General features: G+C 46.8%; 1 protein-coding gene across 3 annotated transcripts in view; it reads right to left on the minus strand.

Annotated features, from left to right (window-relative positions):
- The window catches only part of Homer2 (homer scaffold protein 2), a 91,974-nt gene that overhangs the window by 60,547 nt on the left and 18,989 nt on the right, over positions 1–12,438 (minus strand). The gene's annotated exons all lie outside the window — the stretch shown is intronic.

Here is a 12,438-nt window from a genome sequence, read left to right on the forward strand (position 1 = left end):
GCCAGACTTGGAAGATAAAAAGTCAGGATTTTTGGCTACATTTAAATTGTTAAAAAAAAAAAAAGGAATAATTTCCAGAAATGTTTTTATTAAGATATAACTCACTTACCACACAATTCACCCTCAGGGAGGGGATGCTGGGGATCGAACCCAATGCTTTTACACTAAGCTATATCCCCACCCCTTTTAAGTTTTTTATTTTGAGACAGAGTCTCATGAAATCATTCAGTTACCCAGGTGGGGCTTAAATTTGTGATCTTCCTGCCTCAGCCTCCTAGAGTACTGGGGTTACAGGCATGTGTCACCATGCCCAGCCTAAATTAACCCTTTCAAAGGATATAATTCAGTGGCTTTTAGTCACAGAACTGTGCAGCTGTCACCACTGCTTCAGTTCAGGGGACCCACAAAACTCATACGCATCAACACTCACCCCTGTTCTCTTCCCTCAGTCTGTGACAACCTCTAATCTATTTTCTATGAATTTGCCTGTTACAGACGTTTCACAGTAATACATACAATATGTAGAATTCTGTGATTGGCTCTTTGCACTGAGTGCAGTGTTTTCAAGTTTCATCAATGTGTGTGTTAATACCTCACTCTATTTTATGCCTCAGTAAAGCTCCATTGCATGGATATACTACTTTGCCAGTTTTTCACTTGACGGACAACTGGATTGTTTCTGCCTTCAAGTTATTATAAATAATGCTGCTATCAATATTTATGTACTATATTTTATGTGGACGAATGTTTTCTTGGCTCTTGGGTATAACTAGAGGAAGAATTCCTGGGTCATATAACAATAATCTGTTTAGCCTTTGCGGGAGCTGCCAGGCTGATTTCCAAAGCTGCCAGGCTGATTTCCATGTATGAGGGCTCCAACCTGTCTATGTTCTTGCCAACACTTGTTATTATCTGCCTTTTTGATACAGCTGTCTGAAGGAGTATGACGAGAAGGCAAGGGATACATAGCAGAAATGATCTAAAGAAATGGTCGTGAGTCTGCCCGAGTGGGCAGAGTTTGCTGCTCGGGGCCTCCACTGCCCTTCAGGGCTGCCAACCTCACTGCACATTAGCCTGCCTATTATTAACAAGAGAAGTTTTACTTTGAAACTACTTTGAAAATACTGAAAATGCAGAATTCAGAGGGACAAGAAAGGAGCTGACTCCTGATGCACATGATTTTTACACAAACTGAACTTGGGAGCTACAAGCAAACTTGTAGGTGGCACAAGAGTTACATTTGGAAACCAGGAAGATGTCCCCTCGGTTCTGCCATTCTCTGCTTGCCTGGAGTGGCCAGGATGTTCAGCTCTGCATCCCTGGCCCCAGGAAGCAGTGAAGGCTCCAGAACCCAAGGACAACACCTACTTTTCTTACCCTGCTTCCCATGTACCCCGATTAACCCTGAGGAGGCCTAAGTTGTGTGGAGAAGACAGCTGCAGGTCCGTTCAAACTCCTCTTTGGCATCTGGAGACCCCCCACTGCTCCTGACCAGTGGTGCCACCAGCAGGCCTGTGAGCCTGACCCAGCCCCAGGAACGAAGGCGCTGTTCCGTCTTCCCAGCACTGCCCTGGCTGCAGGGACTTCCTCCCCACAGCTTTGGCCATCATCCTTAGAGCACCAGAGACCACGCCAGGAAGGGAAATGATGGTGGACAGCCGTGCACCCCACAACTGTCCCTGCTGTGTCCCTTGGAGACCAAAGACCCTTTCTCCACCCTGTCCACAAGCACAGTCCCTCTGACTGGTTCCTGGGAATTTTCGGGCGTCATTTCTTTAATGGTCATTTGTTCAGAAACTGTTGAGACTGTGGAAAACAGTTTGGTGGTTCCTCAAAAAGTTAAACATAGACTTACCGCGTAGTCCTGAAATTCCACTTCTAGGCACACACCCATGAGAACTGAGAGCAGAAACTCTAACAGCTATTTATATGTATAAGTTAAAGAAGGACTATTCACCATGGCCCAAAGGTAGCAATGACTCCATCAGCAAATAGATGGATAAGTGAAATATGGTATAAACATACAACAGAATATTATTCAACCTTAAGAGGGAATTAAAAGAGGACCCATGCCACAAAAAGGAGGAACCTTGGAAATAGCATGCTAAGTGCAAGGAGCCAGTCACAGAAAGCTGAATCTTCTATAGCTCACTTACATTAATCAGATCTTCAGACTCATAAATATAGAAAGTAGAATAGTGATTGCCAGGAGCCGGGATCGGTGAACATGGAGTTACTTAACAAGTACAGTTCCGCTTGGACAATGGAAAGGTCGTGAGAAGGGAAGTGAGGCTGGCAGCACCACACAGGGAGGGTTCTCAGCACCCCTAAACGTACACTTCAAATGACTTAATGCGGTAAATTTTATGTTATGCGTATCTGCAACAATAATAAAGTGTGTTACAGCAACCCCTGGTGAGGGTTTTCAGACAGCCAGAGATCAGCCTGGAGTCAGGTCGTCAGGATGGCAGAGAGGCAGAGCAGGCAAAGATGTCAGAGACGCTTGAGAGGTGCACATGGGAAGGACGGGGAGAAGCAGGGGACCTAGAGGAGACAAGGATCGAATCGCCCGGGGAAGTCCAGGGAGGACAGAGCAAGGGAGGGAGTGGCCTGCGAGAGCCAAGTGGAAAGAGTGCCCAGAGGAGCAAAACTGGCCGCAAGGACTTGAGGAAAAGTTCGGTCTTACCAGCGCTGGGTGTGTGCAGTGCAGAGGAACTGCCTGGCATACCAAGGCCCTGCGCTGGATCTCCAGGGCTGAAAAGTTACACTTTCTTAGTAAGTGAGAAAAGAGAACTGAGACAATGACATCGGTTTCAGTGCCAGACTGCAGAAATTGAAAACAAACAAAATGATGAAAAAGTTCTGGAAATGGGCAGTGCTGAGGACCACACAACAATGTGGCTATACTGAATAAAAACTCACTGCCTGCAGAGCAAAACACACCTGTCTCTTCTACACTACTGGTGCAATGTCCTTGGCAGAGTGTCCTGGGAGTCAGTTTATCCTCATACCCGAAGTCTTAAAGTTGCAAGCTCCTGAACCTCAAAATCTGCTTGTAGGAACCTGTTTGATGGCAATCAATAAGGTTTCTGCAGGAATCCTATACAAAGGAGCGTCACAGAACAGCTGTTTCTTAAAACCAAAAATAAACAATAGCAATAACTCTAGAAATAACCTAAATGCCTCACAATAGAAAAATGGTTAAATAAGGCACATGCTTGCAGAAGAAATAGCGGACTTTAAAAATTATAATAAATTGAGTATCTACATGAAAAGATGTTCTTTTTTATTTACTCACGATGATATTCTCTTCCTCACTGTTACAAAATAAGGAGGTCAGCAATTTGTACTAAGTCCCAGGCTAGCTGCAACCTTCTCTGTCCCTTTCTCCACCAAACAGAATTCGTAGGACTTGAATGCCACTTGTCATCTCTGGCCTTGGAGAAAACATAACAAAATGTGGTAGGGGGAGAACTCACAGGTTCCAGAATCCTAACAATAACCAGGGGACACTAAAACTGTGAAGTGAAGGAACAGGTCATAAAATAGCATGCTTCACTTCCACTCTGATAAACATGTACACTAATATCTATTAACAGATACAACCACAGAGGAGAGGTGTACTGGACACAAAGTAACTCAGGAGAAAAGCCAGCAAGAGCCTCTGCCCCAGGACCCAAGCAGCTCCAAACCTGCCCATGTTTGAGCGTCTGTATGGGCGAGGGGCATGGAACAGTGGCCATACAGCCGGGGTTTTCTCAGGAGGGACTGAGATGAGTTTGCTGAATGTGTACAAGGTACAATGAGCTTGGTGCAGTGTGAAATTGTGCCCAAGCAAGAGAGGCTTGTGTCTCTTGCTTATCATCTGAAAGGTCAAGTATAAAACCCGAATCAAATAGAACAGGAGTGAGAGAGCCCCCAATACCAGAGTTGGTAGAGGGAGAAGGATGAATACCTTAGACGGTGCCCCAAGTTACCCCTGAGCGCCCAGGCGCTTGGCTCAACGTCTCCGTGGGTGGCACTGAGAGAGCCAGAGTCCTTGCTTTTAGCTCTCATCTGGTTTTGTTTCTAACTCACAGTTAGCTCACTGGTTTCCAATCTAGTGACCAAGAAGTACTCATTTATTACCACCCCCAGAGCCCCATTATTGAAGGATTCTGGCCCTGCAGGCAGTATTTATGAAAGATAAGTTAGTTTTGCTTCCTTTATTGGTCTGAGTCACAGGGACTGCCAAGCAACTTTCTAATCTGCAGGAATTCACCAAACTGGCCTCAAGGACTGATAGGACTCCAGCCAAAAATGAAAGCGTGTTACCAGCTCAGGCAGCCTCAAAGTACAAGGCTGCCTTTGCCTTAGGGGAAGGCACCTGGCCCTGCTCTCCCAGGGTCCTGGACGGGAACTGCTGAAACAACTACTTCTTTTTTAGCCAAAGACACAACCCATGCAACAACAGACATGGGCAGAAAGGTGCAAACAGGGAGGCTCAGCCTCCACGGGGACAGCAACAAGTGCCAGAGTCCTCGTAAGGCGGAAGGGAGGTGTTTGTGGTTGAAGAACATCAGGGAAGAGTCCAGGGGAGGAAGAATAAATCCACTGTGCTAGAGCCAGGACCAGTTTGCTCTGACCTGGGAATAACTATGCCTTTAACCAGCCCCTAATTTCCTGCAGCCCTATGTACACAGTATATCTAAAATATTTGCTTTATTCAGTTATTTGGCTTTGACCTCGTGTGGAAATTACAGCATATGTGACCCACAAGGCAAAACTCCTATTATTTTCCACAGGGCCAAGGACAAACATGTAACCAGCCCCATCTGGTCCTCGGAGACAGGTGTAGAGGACTGGACCTCCTTCAGTCCCTCAGGGTGGGACAGCTCCTGAGATCAGTGTTCTGCAGGAGGAGCCTGCCTGGCCCTGATTAGGTCATCTGGTCCATGAGCAACTCAGCAAGGATCATGAAGAGCACCTGGGCCACAACATCCCCAACAGGAGCTGAAAGGCCAGAGCCCACCCACCAAAGCCCCAGACTCTACCCTCATCATGAGAGCCTTTCACAAACTAACAGTTGGCCCTAGAGACACAAATCCTTGGCTGACACTGGGTGAGTGCCGTGGGGCACAGAAACCCCAGCATCTGAGGTGCTGTTGGGCTCAGGTGTCACAGCCAGGGGTCTTGGCCAAGGATCCTCTAGGGCAGGCAGACACTTTCTTAGGACAGCGTGATCTTGTGGGGCCAGTCCTACAAGCCATGGGGTAGGATGCCACAGTGCTCAGGTTCCCCTCCCCTTGGGGCTCCACTTTCTCAGTCTACTTGAATGTCATGGGCCCATTTCAGCAGACAAGCTTGGACACCTGCTGGGGGCTTGTTCCCCGAGTTCTTCTTGGTGGAGTTTTTTACCACACGATCGTCCACAGCGTCAAGGACCATCTCTACAGGACAATGCCTGACTGCATCAGCCCGGTGTGCCTGCTGAACCCCTGCTTATGCTTACTCCCCTTAACTCCTGTTTCAGGGACTCAAACCCTCAGATCTGTCACCATGGCACAATCCTGCACCCCTTGTGCCCAGCACAGGGTAGAAATGTCCTGTCTCTGTCCTTCCCCAGCAGCTCAGGCTCTTGGCCTCCTTCCTAGCAAGAGCCTTTTGAGGGCCACAGGTACACTAATACTGTCCCACAGAGAACTGTGCAGGGCTCCGGGGATGTCAATCACAGAATGCTCATAAAAGATGTTTATGCTTTTATATCATATCACAAATTCCAGAAGGTATCTTGAGAAAGAAGTGGCTTTTTCAAATTTATACAAAAATGTCATCTGGGTTGGGCGGAAGTGGCTTGTTGAGAAGGGACTCTTCTCAGCCCTCTGGGAGCAGGGCAGGGCCCAGTCCACTGGAGTGTCAGGCTGGGTATGGACCAAGGACAGCCCTTTCCACTTGCCTGTGTGCTTGTACAAATATTTTCCATGTGTCCATAACACTACAAAGATTGGGAAACAGCAATCTATATTACAACAATAGCCTCTCTCTGTTTGCAGCAGAAAAACAGGATTGGGTTTCTGTCATTCTACCAGACCTGTAAGTCAGCATGCCTGCCCCACCCTACGTCCCCTTTGGCCCTCAGGCCCGGCACAGGGAAGTCATACTGGCTATTCATCAATACAGCGCCAAGGACAGGCCAGCCTGTCAGCCAGATGCTCCGCCCACTAAGGCAGAAGATTGTTAAATAAGGCAATGGATCACCTCCCTTCAAAATTCAGCTGTCATTCTTGCACTTGAGGTCCCTCCCCATTATACATAATCATATGTTCCTAGTACAATAATTCAGTTCTCCTACTCTTCCAACAAAAGAAGCTTAATGTGATCAAATCAACCCCGATTCCAGCAGGTAAACCAGAAATGAACCAGAACATCCAGCACCACAGTCAAGTCAATAAATCAGCACAATGGAGTACTAAGCAATCATTTTTAAATGAGAACATTATTATGACTATAAAAATATTTTCTCCTGCAGAGCTAAGAAATGTGGTGGGGTTATAGTTCTTCCTGAGGAGTTCTATCAAGAGCTGAGTGCTTCCCAAAGAAAAAAGTTCCCAGAATCAAGGCCAGGGGGAAGCCTCTCCTTCCTGGGACGGTATCTCCATGTACTGAATGTTTGGAACATAATGTGCCTGTGACTGCTTTTACTTTTTATGGTTTTTCTGCTGCCTTCTTTTTTAAGGAGACAAACACAGCCCATCTTCCTATACCCATAGTGTCCGCCAGCATGTTCACCCTGCCCACTGCCTGGAATCCAGTCCAGTCTCTGTCCTGATATTATTCTTGGAGCCAACAGCTTCCAGTTCTAATTTGAACGGAGTGATTCTAAGGCTCATTCACAGATGTCTGAGAGTTTGTGTCATCAGACTCTCAGAAGCGACTCATTGTTTTGGTCCTCTAACGGCCTCCTTTATAACTTTCACCTTTGTTTTATTGGCATAGATGCTCTCTCAAGATAAGTAGGAGCCAGGTATGGTGGTGCAAGCCTGCAGTCCCAACACGCTGGGAGGCTGCAGCAAGATGATTGCAAATTCAAGCCCAGTACTAGCAATTCAGCCCGTTTAGCAAGACTGCGTCTCAAAAAAAAAAAAAAAAAAAAACCGGCTGGGGATGTAGCTCAGCACTGAAGCCCTGGGCTCGATCCCCAGTACCAGGCCCCCCCCCAAAAAAAAGAGAGAAAGAAAGAGAGTTGGAAGTCAATTTTAAGGAGTCCTTGCATATCTGCACTAACCTTTACACTTGATTATTTTGGCTGATTATATTCATTTCCTAAGGCTGCTGTAGCAGATTACCACAAACTGGGTGGCTTAAACCAACAGAAATCAAATTTATTCCCTCACAGTTCTTGAAGCCTGCAGTCCAAAAGCAGTTTTGCAGGGCTGAAACCAAGGTACTGGTGAGGCCGTGATCACCCCTCAAGCCTCAGGGAAAACCTGGTTTCCAGCCTCTTCCTCGGCCTTCGACACCTGCAGTAAAGAGGGCCTCACATTCTTGTCTTCTGTGCATACAGAAATCTTCCTCTGCCTCTCACATCAAGACACTTGTAACTGCACCATGCCCCGGATAATTCATGATAATCTCTTTGGGACATTCTTAGTTTAAGTACATCTGTAGATTTTTACCATATATGGCAGCACTTAGAGCTTTCAAAGATTAGAACCTGCCATCTTTCGGGGACATTTCTCAGCCTACTTCAGTAGGTATAAAACAGCGTCTGAAGTGGTTAAAAATTCTTTTCCTTCGCGAAGCCACTCAGAAAGCCTCATCCCACAATCTCACACCCACCTTACCGGACGCCAGTCCACTGTACCTGCCTCTTCTTTTTGCATTCCACGAGGCTGGAGGGCCCCACACCTCCTTCCCTAACACCAGGCAGGGGGAGGAAGAGTCCACCCCAGCACCCACACTCTCCGCCTTGCCTCTGCCAGTGCTGTTCACCAGTCCTCATTCTCCACGCGTAAGCAGTGTTCCCAAGATGTCCAGCTAACGGCCCTGCTTTCGTGCTGCTTGTGGTCCCTGGCCTTGCTGGAGTCAGGGCAGGTCTTCCCTGGAAATCTGCAGGGGTCTGGTCTGACCTGCAGGAGGCCTCCCCTCCTCACCCTTGGCTTCTCTACACTCACTAAACCCCACAATGCCTTTCTTTCACTTGCCTTCTGCCGTCCAAAATTTGTCACAATTTCTCAATAATTTCCTTCCTCTTCACTTTGCTGTCCTGGGATTATACTTTTCATAATCTCTTTATTATCATTTTGATGGGTTCCATGGAGAGAAGATATAAAATATGTCCGTGCTCTGAATCTTCCATCTTGAACTTTAAGTTACTTTCATTAATTTTTCAGTTATAACTTGCATACGCTTAAAATAAACAGACATTTTGCTCTAAGATCCTTGTCCAGGGGCTCCTGCCCATGGGCACCCAGGGTTGGCAGGTTGAGGCTCACATCACAGCTTGTCACACTGGCTCCATCTCCAACACACAAATGAACACCACCGCTGGACACAGATCTGCCAGTACATGTTAAGAAACTGGCAAACCAGATGGGCTTCCTCTTTCCAGGATTTTTTGAAAGTAAATTAGCTCTTTCCTGCCATGCCAGATGCATGCATTGTGCCACTGTACAACTTTAAATCAAGAGCACCTTTTGTAGGTTCCATTGGCCTAAGAGAACCTTTTTACTCAAAAGCAAAAACTGCATGATCCCTCCCTGCTATACAAAGGTTTGAGTTTAAAAATAAACACGGGCATTTGAAGGGGTACAAAAATAGTTTATGCCTATGGTTCTCCAGAGCCCCACGGCACTAGGAGTATGCCCGCTTAGAGGAAGCCCTTGTAGACCTCAAACAAGCGACACATGCTGGAAGGACACCTCTGTGTGTTCAATTCCCTTGTATTATGCCAAGCCAACAGTGTCATTCAAACCAACCACAGGCGTCCACCATTCCTAGCTATTCATAAACAGGTTGTGAAGGCAGCTCCAACCCGAAACCCTTGTCCTCATCCAGCCTTTGTCTCCATTTGCCTTTGCAATCTCCTCCCCATCAATCCCTGTCCCCAACCTATAGGGAGAGAACAGAAGCCCCTGGTACCTGCCTTCCCATGAGCCATGCCCTCCCCAGGAATGCCTCTTGATCATGTCACCTGCCACTCAGGCAGCCCATATCCACTGCTCAGAATCCAAACACCCTTCAAAGCACAGTGCAAACCGGTCACCTCCTCTGGTCACTTCCTCTCTCAAACACACCAGACTCTGCCACCAGACTGGATCTTCTTCTTCTTGGAGCTTCCCACCCCTCTACTTCCTCTGTGGCCCTCATGTTACCCTGCCTTGCCTCTGAGTAGCAATAGGTGTGTTGAATACCCCACTCCCCAAACTGGGTGTAAGGATCAGATCAGACTTGGGCAGGGATCAGGTCTTCATTTCTGGGGCCCCTGCAATGCCCAGATAGATAAAATGCTTCAAGTTGTGATCAGAAGCTCTGAGTGAAGCCACATCTCAAGGGCGCTTGTCTTAGGATGACCAGCTCCCTGCTAGCAGGACCTTGTGTACTATAATTTCGAAAGTTAAACAACCAGATTCTTGTTGAGCAGGAATAAGAGTTGAGAACATTTTGCTACAGCCAACGTGTTAGGGGCTGTTTTCCTCTCAGGTATGTACACACACACACACACAGAGGCATGCTGACCTTTCCTGACTCAGATTTAGGCTGCTGCAATCCAGGGTCACGGAGCAACCTCCCCTGAGTGTGCTATGCACGCAGCCTTCCCCATGTACCCTTCTTGGCTGAGAAAAGCTGGAAAGCCCAGCTCTACACAAGCGAAACAGCGAGAGCCAGGACCCCCGAAAACGTGGCAACTAAGAGGTGAGAGAGGCGTGTAACGAGAAAACCAGAGGGGAGGGCAGCAGCCCCCAAGGAGCTTCTGTTCATACTTCCTTAGATTTGAAAGAAAAAAGTACAGTCTGTCTTGGGTAGAAATAAATGGTTAGGGGCTGGGGATACAGCTCAGCAGCACAGCCCCTGCCTGGCAAGTATAAGTCCTAAGTTTGATTCTGGTACAAAAGAAAAAAAAAAAAAAAAGGCTAATGGAAGAATGACACATTTTCTGTCACTCTGTGGAGTGCTCTGCGTGGGTAAAAGGTCATGATCAATCAGGGCCACAGCACTGGATCTTCTAGACTTTCTTCTCTCTTTTGGAAAAGGTTTGATGCTTGACTTTTAACAGAACAACGCTGCCAGCAGTGTCCAGGCAGCAGGGCACAGCACAGCCGTGCTTGTTCCCATGCACCAAGGACACGTCGCCATCTTCTCCAAAGGGCCAGATGGCCTGTGCACGTCAACTTCTGCTCGCTTCATCTTTATCTTCTCCAAATGCACTTCCTCCAACTTCCATTCTCAGACATGTTTTCACTGCCGTCTCCACTCCTGAGGGCTCCATTTTAAAACAGGAATCGCCTTTCTACAGTCATATGGGCATGCTGAGAGCCCCTCCGCAGAGGTCTCGACAGCACCTTGAAAAATGTGCTTTCTGGAGACTTAAATGTTTATTGATCATCTGCTATGTGCTGGGCACTGACATATCCATTGACCACTGACCTCACCTAATTTTCCCCATAACCTTGAAATGTCAGCCTTTGTTTTTCTATTTCACAGAAGAAAACATTACATTAAATCCACCTTGAACTACTGAGTCACAACACCTGAGCACAATGTGACGCTGCAAATGTTCCACTGTGCATGTTACCAGTTGTGTAACACATCTGTGTTACACACCTACCCTCTTGCCAGGCCCTAGCCCTTTTCCTGTCCCCCACTGTCATGCTTGGACTGACGCCCTCTGGCAAAGCTGAGCTGTCTCTGAGCAAACAGGTCTATCCTTCTGCATCCCAGGCCTTCATGACCAGAAACACTGAGTCTGGGTCATCAGACTCAGTCAGCCACGCTACTCCTCACCACTACATCAACGACCAAACTCCACATCACTCCCGCTCTTTTCAGATACCAGGGATCGAACTCGCAACCTTGCGCTTGTCAGGCAGGCGCTTATCCTGCTGAGCTAAACCCCCGGCATCCTACTCCTTTCTGGGTGATTTTGGCTCCTAGATCACAATCCCTGTTTCCTACACTACTTCCATTTTGATTCTTGGTGATTTTTATATATACATGGATGACCCTTCCAATTGGCTTCTCAGTTATTCTACTTTTCTTTTCAGTACTAGTGGGTATTGAACCCAAAGCCTTGGCACTATGCTACATACTTGGCCTTCTTTATTTTTTATGTTGAGACAGTGTCTCACTAAGTTGCTGAGTTACTCAGGCTGGGCTCCTACTCGAGATCCTCCTGCCTCAGGCTTCCAGAATTCAAGGTTTACAGGCTCATGCCACCATGCTTAGCTGGTCTTTCGGTTCTTGCATTCTTCTTTCCCTCATCTTCTCTGTCATAATCATTTATTAACAAAAATACCAACCAATTTGTAATCTTTATTTATGGGTCTCACTCTTGGAAACTGACATACATGGTCCTGGCTTGTTTGGGCTGCTCTCTCAAATTATTGTTGATAAGTTGGGTGGCTTGTCAATAATAGAAGTTTATTCCCCACAACTTTCAGGAAGTTGTGGGGAAGATCAAGACACTGGCAGACTTGGCTCTGGGGGAGCCTACTTTCTGGTCCACAGATGGTACCTTCTACCTGTGTTCTTATATGTAGAAGGTGCAAGGGAGCTCCCTGGGGAGACAGAAATTATTTTTAATAATGGCACTTACCCCATTCCAAAGGGCTCATGACCTAATCACTTCCCAAGCGCTCTACCCCAAATATCATCCCACTGGTGATAAAGTTTGAACACATAAATTTTTTAGGGACTGTACACACCACCCTCCCCAATCAAGCCACACTCCTTCCTCATCACCTTTACTTGCTTCTGCTGTTCCACAGATACTTAACAACTTCTAACATGCGTGCCATAAAAACTTACTTAGTTGTGGCTTGGAGTACAGCTCTGTTGGTAGGATGTTTGCCAACATGTACAAGGCTCTGCACTCATACCCCAGCATTATTCATTCTCTCTCTCTCTCTCTCTCTCTTACACACACACACACACACACACACACACACACGTACTAGGTGTTGTAGCACAAGCCTAGAATCCCAGTCACGTGGGAGAATATGGCAGAAGAACAGCAAATTCTAGACAACTTAGCAAGAGTCTATCTCAAAATTAAAATCAAAAGGGCTCAATCCTCCTGGGTTCAATTACGAGTATCAGACAAAATTTGTTCTTACTAATTTTTATGTTTTCACTTACTGTATGTCTCATTAGAATGTAAGTTTCATGGAGGCAGGCACTCTTACCTGTCCGGTTCACTGATAAGCCCAATATCATGCAGTGTAGTTACAACACATTATA

Source organism: Cavia porcellus, unplaced genomic scaffold, assembly GCF_034190915.1.
Source record: "Cavia porcellus strain 051 isolate PalLab524CR breed Dunkin Hartley unplaced genomic scaffold, mCavPor4.1 scaffold_6, whole genome shotgun sequence".
In the NCBI taxonomy this organism is placed as follows: Eukaryota; Metazoa; Chordata; class Mammalia; order Rodentia; family Caviidae; genus Cavia; species Cavia porcellus.